We start from the raw sequence: 20,265 nt of genomic DNA, 5'->3' as shown, positions 1-20,265 counted from the left end.
TTAACCAGTGTAGAAACAATAAGAAACAGTAAGTTTCTGAATAGCCTGGGGAATGATGATACTTCTGCTTTGGGAATGAGGTGGGAGCTTCATCATGGATAGTAGAGAATTGCTAGAGCAGGTTTAGAAGAATACCAAGCAAGTGCCACTAGAACATACCTATGGACTGAGTGGCAAATATTTTACTGTCAGAGTCCTGAGACCTGCATACTATTCCCCACTTCCCCATATACACTCAGGGCACATACATCTCTCCATGGGAATAACAATCATGTTAAAATTAACAAAGGCCAGTAGAAAGATATGGAAATATTCATGACTTAAGTCAGGTTTGGCAGATTAAGACTTGTGGAGTAAATGTGATCTGGTATCTTTCTGAAATAAAATATATTGGAACATAGACATGGAATTTTATTACATATTGCCTATGGATGCATTTGGGCTGCAATGGCAGGGGTGAATAGCTATGACAGAGATAGCACAAATCTCTAAATCCTAAAATAATTACTATCTATCCCTTTACAGAAAAAAGTTTGCCAACCATGCATAATATGGTAGAGTCACACAACAGGTTAATGGTCAACAATAAATTCACACCTCAGAGATTTAATACTCATGAGCCATGGTTGGGCTCTTAATCCAAAAGGCAGTGGAGCGCTAAGGTGGGCTTACTGGTATAGGCATAAGATGTTGATAAGGATACCGTGTTTTTGCTTCCTAATTATTAATTCTCAAGACGGAATATCAGCTGTCCTTGACCTAACTGGGGATGGGAAATAAGGAAGCATATGGGGAGCATCTTACTTTGCACACAACTAAATTAAAGAGCAATATCTAATCAACAGGTAATACCCACATCGGCAGGTAATAAAAGTAATGTAACATACTGCTTTGAGTCTGCTATCAATAGCTATACCAACTCAGAACTCAGTGGTTTCAAAATTCCAATCATTAATTTTAATCATGGTTCTGTGAATTTACAATTCGCTTTGGGTTCAGCTAGACAATTTGCTGATCTCATTCATGTGTCTTTTTACAACTGAGGGTCAATGGCCTCTTTCCTTTCCCTGATGGTCGCCTGTGATGACTTGGTTAACTGGGATGCATACTCTTAACCTTCCACAAATTAACCAGGGTTCATTCACATAGTTATGATCACAGGATTCCAGAGGGAAAGCAAAACTCAAAGCTAAGGCACTCATAAATCTTTGCTTCCATTAAGTTAGCTACTGTTCTGTTGATCAGAAACTAAAATGGCCAGCAAAGAATAAATATGGGTGAGAACCACTCAAAGACATAGATGATTACAACAATTTACCACACAGTGTAGGTCTAATAAGATACCAAAAGTTGTAAACTGATTACAGGAACCTGGTTTTAAGGTGTATAAAAGTCAGTGGGATTTACCCATTGAGGAACTGACAGGATATGGGGGATCCACACAGGTCAATAGAGTAAACATCATGATATGATTATTAGAGAACCCTTCAACAAATCAGGGAAAAGTGTCTCCCTCATACTGAGAAAGGGGAAGGAGTTGGAAAGGAACACTGACAATATGTTCATCGAGGTGTTTGGGACACTATCTTAGGTCTGAGAGGCAGAGTTCTGTCCTGAATCCCTTAATCTAGAGGTAAGTTCAGAAATTCTGAAAGGAAAACAGTGTTATAAAAATAGGAATGAATATTCTGAAGCAGATGGAGATGGTGACATTGAAAGTGAAAGAGCAGGAGCAAAGAACAGAGGATCCACTGTTATCACAAATGATAAAACTATGCTGAGTGTCCTAGGACACCTTCTTGTACTCCGGACACACCTAGTGAATGGCACATATATTACCCTTATTCTGATTTTATGTATAGTAATCCAAATACTCAAGGGAAATTTGTCTCCACCCTAGAGTTACTGAAGGATTTAAAATGTGTTCCCATGAGGGTAGCATATGAATGATTATTCCTTCAAATTGAGTTATAAAGGCCACACCCAAAGTAGAGGGAATAATCCAGGGGATGGGCAGGGGACTAAGGAAAAAAGAATAAAAAAGAGGGTTGCAGGCCAATTTAGAGTAGAAAGTTAAGTTCTCCTCCAAAAGCTACTTGGAAGCATATGAAAAAAAATAACTATTAGTTGTAATTATTTTCTGCTTGCATGTATCATCGATGATAAGACTGAAGTTCAGAGATAAATTTGGTCTAGGGCTACACACATAATAAAATATTATAAGCACTTACTAGCTACTATTCACGTTTCTTTATTAGCATATCTAGGTTCCTGCCTTTACAGATTCTGATCTAGTCATTGTGGACTGACATCCAGGAGCCTGTGATTATTTTTAAAATCAACCTGGGTAATTCTAATGTGCTGTCATTTTAATTAATCCTTAATACACTGTATTCAGGAAACACTGGTATTCCATTTTAAAGGTGTGAAAACTGAAAACAGAATGAGCTAATGAGGTGCCCCAAACAAACTAGTTTAATATAGAACTATCCTTCATTACAGAATTAGTAAGCATAAGAGTCAGGATTTGAACCAAGGCCACCTGATTAAAGAGCCTTGTCTACTATTCTCTCTCCTGACCAGAAGTGTTTATCTCAAAACTTTTTTTTTTTTGGTTGTTTTGACTGTATTACTTTCTGAAAATCAAGGCCTAGACTATTTTAACATTTCCTAATACATGTCTGAATGATGGATGCTGTCCGTTTCCTTTCTGGCCAGGATGGGACTAGGCACTGAAAATCTGGAGATCCTCAGCCTACAGCTTCAGTCATCTGGTCTCTATGGCAGTATTGCAGAACGGGTAATATGATAACAACCCAGGCAGCCGGGAGGCTTTGGATTTCAGGGTATTGCCCAGATCATAGATTATCAGTGTGTAGCCAAGACTTTGAGTTTCAGAATGACCTTAGAAGTTACACCTGCAAAGCTAGACCACTTTAATGTTCATAAGACTCTTTTAGGTAAAATGACAAAATAATGAAAGAAGCATAAATAGATTATGTATATCCATCCAGTTATTAGAGATAATAGGATTGCATTTCCAGACCCTTATTTGATTTGAAAATCAGGTGATGATGCTTCAAATATGGTTATGTGACCACCCACTTCTTTAAGTGGCTCAATATGGGGATTAGGTCATTAATAAAATTGTGTTGATGTTCCTAATTATAAATTATGGGCCGGATTCAATCTCTGAGAAATAATCTCAGGGAGCCCCCTAATTTTGCTGAGGAGACCAATATTTTTTAAGATCATAATTTTTATTAATGAGCCATTAGTATTAGTAACTCCTGGGAGATTTAGAATTTAGTGTAGAAACGAATTAAAGCAAACCTATACTGTTAGTATTTTTGTATTAAGTTCAGAAATTATGTGTATTTGCAACTTGAGCATTTACAATTTATTGTAACATTTTTGACATTTTAGCCCTCAAACTGATTAATCTTATAATTTCAATTTTAATAAGTATAATTGAGAAGTAATATGGATTTACTAATTTCATATTCAGTACTGTAATATTTAAGGGAACTTATGGTTTAACTCACCATATTAAATTTATATGAGATATTTAAGTATGCAGGAAGGCTTTATTTGTTAATTAGACAATTGGAATACTTAAAAAGAAATTGAATATATTAAATTTACAAATGTAGTTTAAAATGTTGAAGGTGTTTAATTAACTGAGTTTGTAAATGTGACCAAACACTGTTCAAAGGCCCATTAATATAGGTAGTGAAATTTTACTAGACTTAGAAATACAACTTTCATATACAGCTTAAAAGCTTAAGAACTGTTTTTGGAGTTTGTAACTTTAATCAATTGAATATTAGTTTTTCAAACCAAAGTAAACTCTAAATTATCTTCTGAACATAAAAACCCCCTTTGAGAACATAATGAATTTGTCAATGATACTTATTTTTCAGTGTTTTTGGGTAATCCATGACATAGTAGCTTTAACCTATGGCTAGTTTCCCCCCTGGCTCCAAGAATGTATTCCTATTCCTTCAATGTAAAAAAAAACCTATGCTAAAACTCAGCACTTGGTAGAGATATGAACCCCTGTGTTACCCTTTTAACCATTCTTTCTGGAGGACTTGATGGTCCTCCAGATGCTACTGTATCTTCCAGAGGTTCATGGACTCCCTGCTTCAAACTGAACAAATCTAATGCGAAAAGAACTTTCCCACCTATTCACTATCTCCTTGATTTCTAAATGCTTGATGATGGCATACCTTATACAGCACATCAGCCATATGTTTTATTAATGGTTATTAATATTAATGGTTTCCTGGGTTCAGAGTGAACCCACTCAATTGCAGTTGATCATTATTATACCCCACTTGGTTCTTCTCACCAGCCCTTTATGGCCTCTGATTTGATTCTTCCTTCCCCAACAACACATTCATGTGCTTATGGTTGAGGTTTTGGTATTACATATATTTGAAGTTAACCACAACAGAAGAAAAAATAACATTTTTTTCCAGAAATGTTAACATATATATGGGGGAAATTACCATCATGCTAGGTTTTATATGATTTCTGTGCCTGAGTTTGAGATAAGTAACCCATCCCCAGTGTCACCAGCCAAAGTGATCGCTAATCTTGACCAAGATATACGAATAGTCTCCTGATTAGATTTAACTGGTTTTGTCATACTCATTTTTAAAAAAGTATTTATTTTGAGAGAGAGACAGAGCACATGAACATGGGAGGGGAGAGAGAAAGAGGAGAGAAAATCCCAAGCAGGCTCCATACTACCAGCGCAGAGCCCACTGTGGGCCTTGAACCCATGAACCATGAGATCATGACCTGGGCCAAAGTCAAGAGCCAGATGCTTAACTGACTGAGCCACCCACATACCCCTCTCATACTCATTTTTTTGATCAATCAACACAAAATCAACTATTCATTATAGGTGAAGTAATCTTTTAATAACTTATCTAGTCAAGAAAGTCTCATTTTAAATATCATTATTGCCCTATTTCTAAATAATAATTCCAAAATCTTGTGAGTACTTACAATGGCCTACAGCATTTGGTGCATATCAACAGTGCTAACCGCACCTCTTATCGTGTGAAACCTAGTTGTTTTCAACACCTTGAATAACCATGGCTCCAAAACCTCTGATTAAACCCACCATTTTGCACCTCCCCACCAAACATCCACATGTTTAAATTACTGATTCAACCCAGGTTGGTACACTAGTCTTTTAAGATGACTCATCAAGAGCTAAATAACTGGATGACTAGCTCCCTATCACTGAGGAAAATTTCTGTAGGTATACTACTATCTAGAAAAAGTATCTCCTGTTAAGAATTCAGCCACATCCATCTTTGAGGATATAGTATGATCATTTTCCCAAGAAAGGGTTACAGATGCAGATTCAGAAAGGACACTATAGATATTCCTCCCTCTGAAAGACTTCACAGGTGTTAGAAATACACCTGCCTTCAGAAGGCAAGATGAAGGTAGTCTCACACATTTCTACATATAAAACACTAGAGTGAGTGTAATACCAATTCATGTGGAAAAATTAAAAGTGACCCACAGGAAAGAAATGCAGTGTGTGTGGGAAAGGAGAGAATACTTCAGACCTAATGGTATCTATTTTCATTTGTCAAAAGAGAGGAAAAATTATCACTATTGTCCATTAACTTAAAAATTGGTGATGTAACAAGCATAATAATTTTACTTCATACAGAATTATTTTTTTAAATAAAAAAATATTAGTGTGACCCAATATACTCTATTTTTAATAATTTATCTTGGTTTTAGAAGTATATTTGCCCTCTAAATATTGAAATTTAAATATTATCCTAGCTATTAGATAATAGTTACTTTGGGGTAGCTTATATAAGTAGACATAGACTTATAAAGATATAGATTATTTCTAAATCATCAAAAATGGAATTATTATTAAATTATTAAAAGAAAAGAGCTTATTTTCTGGTTTGAATGGAAATTGAATTTTGTAGTCTAAACTATTTCCTGTAAAGCATAAGTCTAATTATAAATTAGGAATTATTTAATCTTATTGAATATTTATTTAGATATATTTTCATTCAGCTCTCAGTCTCTGGATAAATTTGTATAATTTGATGAGAAGAGTGATTTCATTAAAAGTTGCATTGAACTGAAATCATAGGACTATGAGTCCCCAACTGATTTGGAGTCCATAAATTAAAGATATGTGATAATATAAACACAGATTGAATATGCATAGTTAAAAATAAGTTGTGCTTAAAAAGTTAATCTATATGATATAGCAGGAGAAATACTTAAACTAGGAAAGAGACAGTTTTCTAGTTTGTAGTGATGTTCATTTATATATGAGTAATGTGTTATTTTACATAAATATTTAGTGTTCACCAAAGTTGGATATCTGGCAGAATACCGTGTCAAGGAGCTGTTAGCCATTTGTCTGCACTTGTTATTTGAAATAAGGACACAAAGCTACTTTTCACACATTGCATACTTCAAACTTATGTTTACCCCAATTAACCTAAATTAGCTGTGAGATTTAATTATTGGCCCGATGATATTCCAATTGAGTACCACTTAATGCCTTATCTTCAAGAAATAACTGCCAGTTACACAGCACTGGTACATGCATATGGGCATTATTTTTTTGTAAAACACTGCTACTATTTAAACCTTTTCCAAATTAGAATGCAAAAATGTATTAATAATTTTAAATTGCGTGAATACAATTTGAATATACTTTATGTGAAATGTATTTTATTTCCCAAGCTTGGTGTTTCAACTGTGTGTTCATTATCATTAATTTGGTTTCATTACCAAGAAAATATGAAATTGGCATAGAACTTTTTTTTGTAGCAACATTTAGAGAATAAATTTAAAAAAATATGTGTTTAAAAAGCTTCTTTTGGAAAAGTGTTCCTTGAAAATTATTAGGTATCTTTAAATTACTTCTTCCAAATATACTAAAAATCTTATCCATATACAGTATTTTCCAAAAGCTTCTATGAATATATTTTGCTGAAAAATAGAGCAAGAAAGTTTTTTTGTAATTATTTTTAAAAAATAATTGAGAGTTTAGCTCCTAATTATCCTATATTTAGAAATGAATTCTGGGTACATAAACCGGAATTTATAGAATATAATTTTCAACTAAAAACTGATGCTGAGAAGTGTCCATAGTGAATGAAGATTAAAAAATAAAATAAATTCTTTAGGTTTAACCTTTAAGTGTAAATGTGAGTTAATTTTGAAATTTATTTTATTTTAGTGATGTAGCTGAAAAATGAATACAATTGTACTGTAAATAAAAATGTGTTTTAACTGCACAACTTAATCCATTTTATGTATACTCCCCTCAGATATTTCAGTAGTAGTCAATATAGTCATAGAAACTGAGGTCTATTTTATATATTCAATAAAAAAGTGCTCCTTTAAATGCTATATTCCAGTAAAAGGCATACTTTATAAGCTCTATTAAGGAGTTTAACATATATATTTTTAAAATTTTGATTCACATAACATCCAAATTAGCTAATATTATCCAGAATTCATGTTTTCAATTGTTAAATTGTTTTAAACTGCTTTATTGAAGTATACATTATAGAAAATCAAGAATATCCATTTGAAGGATCTACTTTAGTGTATTTTAACTAATCTATACTCCCATGTAACTACCACCAATATCAAGAAAGAACATTTTATCACCCCAAAATGTTCTCCTATATCATTTTCAGGCAATTATCATCCCTTCTCTCTGGCCTAGACAAAAACTGATCTGTTTTTATTCACTAGAATTAATTTTTCCTGCTCTGGAATTTCATATAAATTTAATTTTATAGTATAGTCTGTTTTGCTTAATAAAATACTCTTGAGATAAATTCATGGTGTCACATGTTTCTTTCCATTGTTGGGTAATGACTACCACCACCCCATTATTTAATCCCTTTTGCTTATGAATGGACTCTTGTATTGGTTGTATTTTCTGACTATTATGAATAAAATTACTATAAACTTCTCTATACTATTTTTTTGTAGATATAGCTTTCATTTCTCTGGTAAATAACTAAGAGTGGAATTCTGGGGTTGTATGGTAATTGTATCTCTAACTTTAGAACAAAATGCCAAATATTCCATTTTCTGGTGAGATCTAAAATTAGGCAGCCCCTGTCAGCTCAGGATATCTGAGAAGAAATGCTTGATACCAACAAAAGACCCCAAATAAAATTTCTTTGCAGAAAGAAGAAATCTATTCTTGGGGGGGGGGGAGGGAAAAAAAAAAGCCTGGTATATAATATTAACGGGAGAAGTCTCATTCTAGCAGTGTGTGTCGAAGGATGAATCACATCAGAACCCAGATATTTACATACGTGCTGTTTAGACAAATATTAAGCATTCAGTTGAGTTAGTTTAGGAACCCACTGCAGGTGTTGGATAGCCTGATCTAGTGTTGCTCTAGAGAATCGCTCATGACAATGCAACAGCCTGAGCCTCAACAGTGATTCTGTGGTAGCAGTTAAAACAAAACAAAAGCCATGTAGAATAAACACCATAAAGTAAAAACAAAGCGAAAAAAAACAAAAACAACAACAACAAAAGAACACCACAGTGAGTTAGCCAAACATGAATGCTCCTCAGGTCTAGCATCTCCAGAGTATATGCCCCTTTTTGGATTTAGTACACCATAAAGTTTTTGGGTTTTTTTTTTTTTTTTTTTTTTGAGAATTCAAAATGAGGCTATGTGAGAAACAATGTCAAGAGAGGGTTTTGGAATTCTTAACAAGATTCAAAATAAAAGATATTCAATCTTGGTTATAACTAGAATCCATGAATATTTGACAATTGATTAAAATAAAATAAAATAAAATAATAAAATAAAATAAAATAAAATAAAACGCTTCCACAAGAGCAATCAGGAAAAGATAACATTTATAGGACATGCAAAGCATAATCTTTGGAACTGGGCTTGAATCACTACCTCTTACTCTGGGCATATTAACCTAGAGAGCTAGCTGACTTTTGATAAATAAACTGAAGTTAACATAATGGATCAGAGATTACCTTATAACAAATAAAAGATTCTAAGCCTATCTTTAAACATGGAAAAATTTTTAAAGAGAGCTTTCTTTTTCTAAGTGGTGGAACAGAAATGAAAACAGAAAAAAACAAAAAAATGAGTCATGGGACCTTTCAGCAGTAACTACCTGGTGTCTGATATGTCCAGTAGAGAGTAATGAATTCATGCCAACTATAGTTTGTGTTGGCTACACAGTTTGTCTCTATCTTTAGACTTGACATCTACCCAACATGCATAAGTTCAACATGTCTTACTCTTGACAATCTAATAATATGTCTCAATGTCTCAGTCACCCTGTCTTAGCATTATGCCTGCCTTGTCACCAAGAAGTATCCCCATCCTGGGGGCATGTTTTTCAAATACAAACCAACCAGAGTCCCTACTCTTACTCACTTTCCTTGTCTCACACTCTGGGCCAACATACTATACCTACCTTGATCATTCCAGGGCCTGGTACCAGACAACTCAGGGCAGCCCCTTGTGCCCCATAGCCGACTGAAATTATTGAAATCAGCCAATCCTAAACCTTTTTAACTGCCTCACTTGTTCATTCCTGTGGAAACCACAGGAAACACTGTTACCCACAATTTCCCCCACCCTTTGCCTGCCATCAACTGGTTTTCCTATGTCGCCCTACATAATGTGGTATGCCCTCTCCTTATGGGAACTGTGAGTAGTAAAAGTGACGATTGTCTCCTGATCTGTTGGCCTTGCTACGCTTCAAACTTTTCTAATACTTTATACTTTTAAAAAGTGATGTATTTTATCTACTTCTGTATATCAAAGGCTATAAAGGACATGAAACCCACTCTCATAATCCAAACTTTTGGTTCAACTTTGTTTTTAATTTAACCTCTCATTTGGTTTGCTGATAGAAAAATAACGAATTAGATTTCTGGTCTTCTAATGATCTTTCCTTCTTATATCAATTTATTAGATTTAAATTTTTTATATTGGTCTATGTAAATTACTCTACATATAAGTCTGCCCACAGGACACTGACTTATTCTGATAGAGTTAATTTCAGCTAAGAGTAATTTGGACAGCAGCAAACTAAACATTGTTGCCACCTTGGGGGGGCCTGTCTGCAGCCAGCTAGTTTCTCCTGCTTTGCTGCAGGAGCTTCTATTCAACTGAGATAAAATTGGAATTATTGCTACCCAGAATAAGCATTCAATAATCTGATTATCGCCATTATTACTATGTGAAATTAAAGCATTAATCCTATTAACTTTAATCTTTCTTTATTTCTGATTGGTTAATGTATTATTTACCGAGTAATTTCTGCAAAATAAGATGGTTATTCTGCTCTATACTATCATTAGCCCTAAATATTTTACACTGATTGTTTTCCAATATATCTTACAATGAATTTCCTAGTTGTGAATAGAACGCATATACATTTGTTTATAATTATCACCTTAAATAACGTCACTGCAAGTAATAAGCAATGAAAAACAATTATTAGCATTGTGAGTTTCAATGTTAAAGAAACACATGGCATCTGGTGATCCCCAGTTGTAGAGAGTACAATATCTAAAATGATTTAAAATATTTTTCATTGAGAAATATGGCCCTTTGTAGCAACATGGATGGAACTGGAGAGTGTGATGCTAAGTGAAATAAGCCATACAGAGAAAGACAGATACCATATGGTTTCACTCTTATGTGGATCCTGAGAAACTTAACAGAAACCCATGGGGGAGGGGAAGGAAAAAAAAAAAAAAAGAGGTTAGAGTGGGAGAGAGCCAAAGCATAAGAGACTGTTAAAAACTGAGAACAAACTGAGGGTTGATGGGGGGTGGGAGGGAGGGGAGGGTGGGTGATGGGTATTGAGGAGGCACCTTTTGGGATGAGCACTGGGTGTTATATGGAAACAAATTTGACAATAAACTTCATATATTGAAAAATAAATGAATAAAATAAAATATTTTTCATTGAAAGTTAATCTCTGAAAATCTAAAATAATGGAATGTGTTTTTTAAGCATAAGATATGCTAATGTTATAAAATTCATTACATAATTGTATATTATGTATCTAAAATCACCATATAAATTACATTGATAAAAATTAGAAATTATGACAAACAGGCACATAATTTTATCATGACTTGTGTTCTTATATTTAAAGCATTTAATTTATATATAGCTATATTTTTTAAAGTGTATACATATTTTGCTCCAAAAATTTTGGAGCATCTTACAAGTGAAATAAGTTGTTAAATGTACCAGCAAATAGTGGAGATTTTTTTGGTTGCTGTTTTTAAACTTTATTTATTTTGAGAGAGACGGAGAGAGCAAGTGGGGGGAAGGGCAGCGAGAGAGGGAGACATAAACCCAAGCAGGCTCCATGCTTTCAGCTCAGAGCCCCATACAGGGCTTGAACTCATAAATCATAACCTGACCAGAAGTCAAGAGTCAGACACTCAACCAACTGAGCCACCCAGGCACCCAAAATAGTGAAGCTTTATATATAAAATGACATTGTGCGGATACTCCCTTAAAAAGTACATGTTTGGGGCTTTTATATATGACATTTCTACTGATAACAGAGACATCCTTTGTATAATAAGCCTTGAATATGTTCACTGCACTCTGGTTAAGAAGTTGAAAGAGCATGGTATTCTTATGCTGAAATAACATTCTTTAGTTGCTTTTTGTTTAATTTATCATTTTATCTTTGTTATTATTTTCTACCATTTCCCCTCAAATTGCTTTCAATGGTACATTTTTCCCCTAATATCCTATGGTTCCCCTTCAATTAAAAATTTATTTTTTTCCAATTGTGAAACATAACATCCTCATCAAAAATGCATGAAAAAATATAGAGAGTTGAAAATTACATTATAAATCTAACATCCATTTAACTACTCAGATGAAGAAACATTTTTTTTTCCACATGAAATGCCCCCTTCGATGAGATTTATAATATACAGCTCACTTGGACCTTGTGAAAGCAAGACAGAAATAACTGCTTGGTAGAGCAGCTATATCCCCCAACTGCCTTTCTTATTTATTCAGACAGTTGGAATGTTGACTTAACACCATTATCTCCAAATTTAAAACAGCCAGAACGCAACAAACTTTAGCACCTTTGGGGACTCTCAAAATTCGATCACTAGTACCTAGGAGCATTTTAGTGTGAAACTTTCCATCTTCTCAGGTGCTCAGTCTTACAATCAAATTGGACTCATAATGTAGTAAAAATTCACTATGGAAAGATTATTCCCCATTTTAAATTAAAAACCTCACAAGGATACACACGATTTTGACAAAATTAAAATAATGCACACTAGACTGAATTTTGACAACAATATGTAAACTGAAAAAATGTTTTTGGCCATATGAGATCAGAGCCCCAAAGCCCCTAAAAGAAAAAAAAATGCTAACCTAAGAAATTAGATTAAATGTGTTCATCTAAAATAGAATTTCTTTTGAGAATTTATTTTACTTTAACCCTGAATTTTATAAGAAATCTCCTGTTTTAAATAAATTTATTTTGATTAAAAATTCGTGACTAAAATTTTTATTTGTAGAATTAGATGTTTAAAAGAATGCTGTCTGTTCTCTAAATCACGTTTAGAATAAGGAAAGTAATATATAGATGATAGACAGATAACTATTTACTAATTAAACTATTATAATTTACACTATTACAACTTACAATTACAATTTATTATATATTACAATATTATATACTATATATATATATACTATTACATATACTATTATATACTATATATATACTATTACATATACTATTACTATATATACTATTACAATATTACAATTACAATTATTATATATTAATTAAAATATTTTATATTATAGTTAAACTATTATAACTATTATATATTATAGTTTTATATTAAATGTGTCTAAGGGGAACAAATTCAGAAAAAGTTTCATAAAAAAGAATGATTTTATTTTGCCACTTTGATGTAGTGGTGAGAATAGACTGTAATGAATTGAAATGGACATTTCACCCTAAAAGAACACATGGTTGTTTTCCTAGGAGGTTGACCTATATACAGCTCTAGGAAATAGAAATCAAGTTTTATTTTTTACAGTGATAAACACAAAACCATTCGCTGTCTTGGTTCTGTGTAGTTGTTTTTGTTTTGTTTTTTTTAATTGGTTTGAGCTATTAATACAATGCTAAATTACTTTAATATTAATTACAGACATTAAAGGTCTCATTTACATGTTACTAGAAAAGTATACAGGATTTAAGAGCACCTTAACTCTAAGAAAAATAAGTTTTTTTAAAATCATTATTACACTAAAATGGGGAATTAGAGAGCTCCTTAGCAATACAGGGCTACTCTAATGAATGGATTTGTGATGGAAGGTCATTTTCCATGGAAAGAATTTTAATTTCATTGGAAACATGATCTTGAATACAAATTTGGTAACCTTTTAAACAATAGAAAAACATATGGGAAGGGAAAAAACCACAGAACTATCCCAGATAAAAATCAATTTTATAACAGAAGAACTGTCATCTCTAACTACTGCAAAACAACCTTTATAATTGTAAACTCATAGAAAGCAGACAATTCTTAAGGCCCTTGTGTGACTAAAATGAAATAGGACATCCATATAACCAGTATAAAAATATCCATGCCTTACTTTAGGAGTACACCAATTTCAAATTTTATAGACAGAAAAATTTACATCTGTAAAACATTAAGCAAGCAGATCCCAATACAATGTATGTGTAATAAGGATTTGTAGTAAGATTTAATTGTACATATCAGATCTACCTGAAGAATTTCACAACCTGTTAAAATAATAGAATGTTCTCATAGTTTACTTTATTGACAGGCCAATGTTACTAAGTTATTGGTGTTGAGCCATCTATAATAAGAATAGAATTAAATAGTAGGCAAGCATCTTTATAATTGTCTTGTGTAGTACTATTTTAATATGCAAACTTGCATGTGCCTGTGAGGCTTTATATCGCATCACAGCATGTAAATCATGAACATGTAATTATTTCACTAAATATTACTAATTACATGTATTTAATGAGTGTATAATCCATCATATACAATTGGTTTTATTAGAAGTAATATAAATAAAACCATTATAAATAATGGTAGAAATTTTTATTCATTTCTCATTTTCTTCTCATAGAAGTGACTCCTATAAATGGGAGAATTACCATGTCATAGGATGTAAACTTTTAAAGATGCCTGATCTGTATTACCAAATTGCTTTTTAGAAAAGCTATACTGATCTAAATTGTCAGTATGAAATTCAGCATCTCTTTTATTAAAGTACTCATCAATATGAAATTTAACATGTATACTTCTTTAAGCATTAAACAAATGATAATGTTATTAACTATTTAAATTTCTTCTAAGAAATATTCTGGGTTCCTTTCCATGCTTAATTATACTATTTTTGTTAATCATTTATCATTTTATTTTAAGAATGTCTAACCTTTGTTATAATTGCTGCTAAGTTAAAGAATGCTTTTAATGTGTTTTTCAGGTTTATAATTTACACAAGAATTAACCATAAAATTTTTTAATAAGAACAAAATGGTTTTGTTCTTATTTAGTATGAAATAAATGATTAGTTTTTTTATGCTAGCAATAAATGGTTAGAAGCCATTATAGAAAATTATTCCCTCACAATAACAATAACAAAAATTAAATAAAATGAATGTATGTGCTAATAAATGTCAAGAATTATCAGCCTCACATTTGGGAAATTGAAAAAGCCGTAGTAGTTAAAATTGAAAAAATTATGAGGGGCGCCTGGGTGGTTCAGTCGGTTAAGTGTCCGACTTCAGCTCAGGTCATGATCTCACAGTTTGAGTTTGACCCCCACATCGGGCTCTCTGCTAACAGCTTAGAGCCTGGAGCCTGCTTCAAATTCTGTGTCTCCCTCTCTCTCTGCTCCTCCCCTGATCATGCTCTGTCTCTCTCTCTCTCCTTCAAAAATAAATAAAAACATTAATTTTTTTTAAATATGATGAGTAGTGTCTATACTATGGTATCCAAACAATGTCACAAATTGAAAAGAACACATAACATACTTTACATAGGTAGTAAGCAACAATTGAAAAATAAATTAAAACAATTTGTAGATAAATCATGTAGTAAAGTTTCATCTTACTTAAAAGAGGAAAAGAGTAAATAGGTAATGATGAATGGATGAAGTTTATGAGGAGTCATTATTTGAAAGATGCATTATTTTATTATAAACCATTTTCTATATTTTTTGAGCAAAAATGGACACATAACTATTTTGCACCTAAAATGCCCTCAAGAAAAAACTTAGCACAGAAAACTACATTTAGAACGAAATAAAGGCTGAACAAGAATATGTTATACTGCATGGAAATGGTGCACATAGAAAAAGAGCTGGCAATTCTTAGAAGATGCCATCTATCCATTCCTTTAAGTTGATGTATGTATACAAAGAACATTTTGTGTCCGTACTAATATTGTGCACAACTCAAATTGCCCCATGTGATATTCTCTAGCCAGATACTGTTATGCTGGCTTTGTTGGAGTATGTGTCTTTTCCTGAAGCTGAACTATTAAAATAGGACTCATTTACCTTCGTGTGTTTAAGAGATAAAAAATTACATTAATTTTAAAACAAGAAAATACATTGAATTCCTGTTCAACAGAAGTTCTTTTTCATTAAAAAACAAACTTTATGGAAATATATGCCTTATTATTTCACCGTTTTAAAGCAAGTGTCATGTAACAGTTCATCACTAAGGTTTAGTATGCAACTCTAAAGATATTTTATAATATCAACAAAATACAACATATTTAAAAAGATGTGTATTATCTAATATGTAGTTTATGTTAAGGTTTCCCTAATTGCTCCTCAAGTTCCTTTTTAATCATGGATATCCGTAGTAATTTTGACTATCAGAATATTTGTTTAGTAGAAAGGGATTAGGCTTCACTGGAATATCACATGTCACCTCAAGACCAGTGGGCAGAAATTATAAGCAGACATATTTCTGATTAAGTTTTCCAGCATTGCTATGACCTGTCTTGTGAAATAGTAAGATTTTAGACATTCCAAGTATTTAACCAAAGTTGGCTGGCTAAATGTAAGGGATATGTTAATGTATACATTGAGTGAGAAGTTGAACAAAAACTTACCTTTTCTTCCACTCTAAGAGTCAATGATTTTGTGAAAAATCTTTGTTGTGTGACATTTAAAAGTTTCCCATGATTAATAGCTCTTTCAAGTATGTAAGTTATGTGAACTGTGGAATTGTGGTTAACAAGTAAATATAGAAAATATTCTATTGTTTTACTTATGCTTTACTAGTTTAGATGCTCTTCTAGCTCAATGAATCTTCCCTTATACTAGTTATTTAAAACTGCTTTAAAAAAAAAAAACAATCATCACATGTGAGTGAAATCATACAGTATTTGTCTTTGTCTGATTGACTTATTTCACTTAGCATAATACATTCTAGCTCCATCCACCTCATTGAAAAAGTCAAAAATTCACTTTTTTTTAATGGATAGGTTTTACCCCATTGTGTGTGTGTGTGTGTGTGTGTGTGTGTGTGTGTGTGTGTGCCACATCTTTACCATTCATCAGTTGATAGACATTTGGGCTTTCTGCATAGTTTGATAATGCTGTTGTATGATTTCACTCATATGTGGAATTAAAAAAATAAAAAAGATGAACATATGGGAAGGTGGGGGGAGAAAATAGGGAAACAAACAACAACAGACTCTTATGATAGAGAATCAATGGAGGGTTGACAGAGGGAGGTGGGTGGAGTATAGGATGAATGGGTGATGGGTATTATGGAGGGCACTTGTGATGAGCACTGGGTGTTGTATTTAAGTGATCAATCACTGAATTCTACTCCTGAAATCAGTATTGTACTGTATAATAACTAAAATATTTTAAAAAATTAAAAAATGCATCAAGTTAAATGAAATTTAAGAAAAAAAAAGTTTAACCAAAACCAAAAAATAACAAAAACAGTTTTGCCCTACCTAAGCGTGCACACACACACACACACACACACACACACAAACACACACACACAGCCCTTGATATCAAAAGGAAATCACTGAGTCACTTCAATGTGTAGGTAAGACTATGTATTCAAACTGAGATTATTTAACCACTAGTGTTCCTGATACCCTGAGGTTATGCTGACTCTGATATATTTTCCCATTTTAACATAAGTTATTTTTAAAAAGAACAACCAAAGATTTACAGTAATGTACTTTGAGATGTATAAAATATGTAAGTGTTAAGTGGATGACAAAGGCCAAAAGTCAGGAAGCTAGAAATAGAAGTATACTGTAGCAAACACACTACTGTTGTAACATAATACATGGAATTGGAAAATATAACTTGAATGTAGACTAAGGTAAATTAATGATATATATTGTATATTACAAAAATTGAAGCAATTAGTAGAAAACAAAACAAATAGCTAAAAAGCCAATTATATGAATAAATTGATTTTATATAATACTAAATTAAGCAGAAAATAGGAATAAGGGGAAAAAGAACAGAGAGGACCTATAGAAAAAAATAGAAAATTTAACCTTATAAACAGTCATATTTAATGTAACAACTAAACACTCAAATAGTAAATACCAGATTTGATGCTTTTGGAAAGCAAGATGCAATTATAAGCTACCAAAAGGAAGACACAAATAAGTTAAAAGAGAAAAGATGGAAAAACAAATATTACATTCATTGAAAGAAAGCTAGAATTACTATATAATTAACAGGTAGAATAGATTTCTGAGCAAATAATATTGCCAGCGATAAAGAGCCTTGTTGTATAATAAGAAGTCAATCCATATACTGGAAATTACACCCTAAATATTTATTCACCTAACAACAGAGCTTCAAAATACATGAATAAAATCTTATCAAATGACAAAGAAATAGGTAAATCCACAATTATAGTTGGGAATTTCAATAGCCCTCTCTCAATTAACTAAACAGTAGACAGTAAATCAGTACAAATACAGAGGATATAGCACTTTGAACAACACTATCAATCAAATTTAACTAAATAACATTAGTACAACACTACATTCAAAAACAATATACATTTTTTTCAACTTTTGTTTATTTTGAGAGAGAGAGAGAGAGAGAGAGAGAGAGAGAGAGAGAGAGAACGAGAACAAGCAGGAGAGGGGCAAGGAGGAAGAGGCAGAATCCCAAGCAGGCTCCAGGCTGTCAGTGCAGGACCTGATTTAGGGCTTGAATTTACAAACGGTGAGATCATGACCTAAGCTGAGGTCAAAAGTCAGACACTTAACTGACTGACCTACCCAGACACTCCTGATATATGCATTATTTTCAAATGCATGTGGAACATTTACTAAAACTTATCATGTTTTATGCCACAAAAGAAGTTCCATTAAATTTAAAAGAAGTCAGCTCACTTAAATAATGTTCCATGTTCATAATGGTATTAAATTAGACATCAATAATAGACATCTGGAATTTTCCTATTTATTTGGAAACTAAGTAATACAATTCAAAATCTCACTGGGAGTCAAAGGAGAAATAAATAAAAAAAAAACATGAGAGTAAATGCACCATGATTTAGGAAATGCCTTTAGAACAATATAGCAAATATGTATAACACAAAATAACTATCTTAACAATAGAGGCTGCTAATCAATGATGTCTGCTTTTAATTTAACAATGAGAATTAGAACACCAAATGTAATTTTTTTTTTAAAGTAGATCAATATCAGAGTCAAAAATCACTAAAATAGATCATGGAATAAAAATAAATAAATTTTAGACCTAATTTGTAGAAAACATCCACAAATTTCTTACATCTAAGCAGATGTTAAATAAAACCACACAGGACACAAGTCAATACCCAAAGGAAGAAGACTGGTTACCTCACTATGAATTCTATAGATATTAAAAGGATGGTAAAGACATATTGTGAACAAATTTACATCAGGAAATTCAACAATTTAGATGAAATGGAAAGTTTCATGAAAGATACAAATAGCTAAAGCTATTTCACAAAAAATTTATCTGAATAGTTCTATATTTACAAAAGCATTTAGGTGTGTGGAAAAATAATTCTCACATACAAAACTCTAGGCTCATATAGTTTTATTCTCAAAATCTACCAAATATGTAAAGAAAAAAAAAATGCACACAAAAAAGTTTCTAGTACATGGAAGTAGAATAAATAATTTTCAACTGATTTGGCATTGGCATGATACCAAATACATATAGCAAGTCCCAGATTATAGACAAATATTTCATGAACATAAATGTAATAATTTACAAAAATAACAAGTCCCACCATGTAAAAATAGTGACTGTATCATGACCAAGTACGTTTTAGCCCAAAATGTAAATAATTTTTACAAAAAAAAAAAAAAATCAAGATGTCAATTCTCTAAAAAGACAAATATTCCTAATGTATGCAATGTAATGACAAAGCATCAAGTTACATGAAGAAAAAATAAAACTTCAAGTAAAAACACATGAATTCACTATCATAATTGGAAACTTCAACACCCGGTTCTCAGCAATGGACAAATCCAGCAGGCAGAAAAATCACTAAAGGCATAGTTGAAGTTCACAATATCAACTGGATGTAACTGTTGTCTATAGAGTACTTCATGCAACAATAGAACACACATGTTTTTATCCAGGCTCATGTGCAGCATTCACCAAGACAGACCATATTCTGGGCCATAAAACACACCTTAATAAATTTAAGAATAGAAATCATGCAGTGTCTGCTTTTATATGACAATGGAGTTAAACTAGAATACCAGATAACTGAAAAACACCAAAATATGTGGAGATCAAACAACATACTACTAAATAACACATGGATCAAAGAAAATCTCATGAGAAATTAAGATTAAAAATATTTTGAACTACAAAAAAAGCACAATTTATAATTTGTGGGATGTGCAAATATGAAGAAATGTATAATATTGAATGTATATTTTAGAAAAGAAGATCAATATCGATAACATAAATTTCCACCTCAGCAAAAGGTAGGGCAAATTAAATTCAGAAAAAAGCCAAAGAAGAAAAAAATATAAAAAGAGATGAAGGAGAAATCATGGAAATTGAAAACAGGAAATTAATACAGAAAAAAAAAAATCAAGAAAAGTAAAAGCTCGTTCTTTTAAAGACCAATAATATGATAAATCTAGCCAGATTAAGGGAAAAAAAGGATAAAAACTATC

The 20,265-nt window shown here is 32.1% G+C and overlaps 1 long non-coding RNA gene across 2 annotated transcripts in view; it reads right to left on the bottom strand.

Moving 5' to 3' along the window:
• The window catches only part of LOC123379909, a 129,727-nt gene that overhangs the window by 94,412 nt on the left and 15,050 nt on the right, over positions 1-20,265 (bottom strand). Inside the window, exon 3 of one of the 2 annotated variants that reach the window (XR_006584945.1) lies at positions 14,936-14,993. The exons of the other annotated variant lie outside the window; for it this stretch is intronic. This is a non-coding gene — a long non-coding RNA (uncharacterized LOC123379909). Of the gene's footprint in view, positions 1-14,935; positions 14,994-20,265 lie in introns of those variants that run through there. 2 annotated transcript variants of the gene reach the window in all.

Source organism: Felis catus, chromosome C2 (genome assembly GCF_018350175.1).
Source record: "Felis catus isolate Fca126 chromosome C2, F.catus_Fca126_mat1.0, whole genome shotgun sequence".
Taxonomy (NCBI): domain Eukaryota; kingdom Metazoa; phylum Chordata; class Mammalia; order Carnivora; family Felidae; genus Felis; species Felis catus.
The sequence above is the reverse complement of the archived record's forward strand: the minus strand, read 5'-3'. Positions and strand labels throughout refer to the sequence as shown.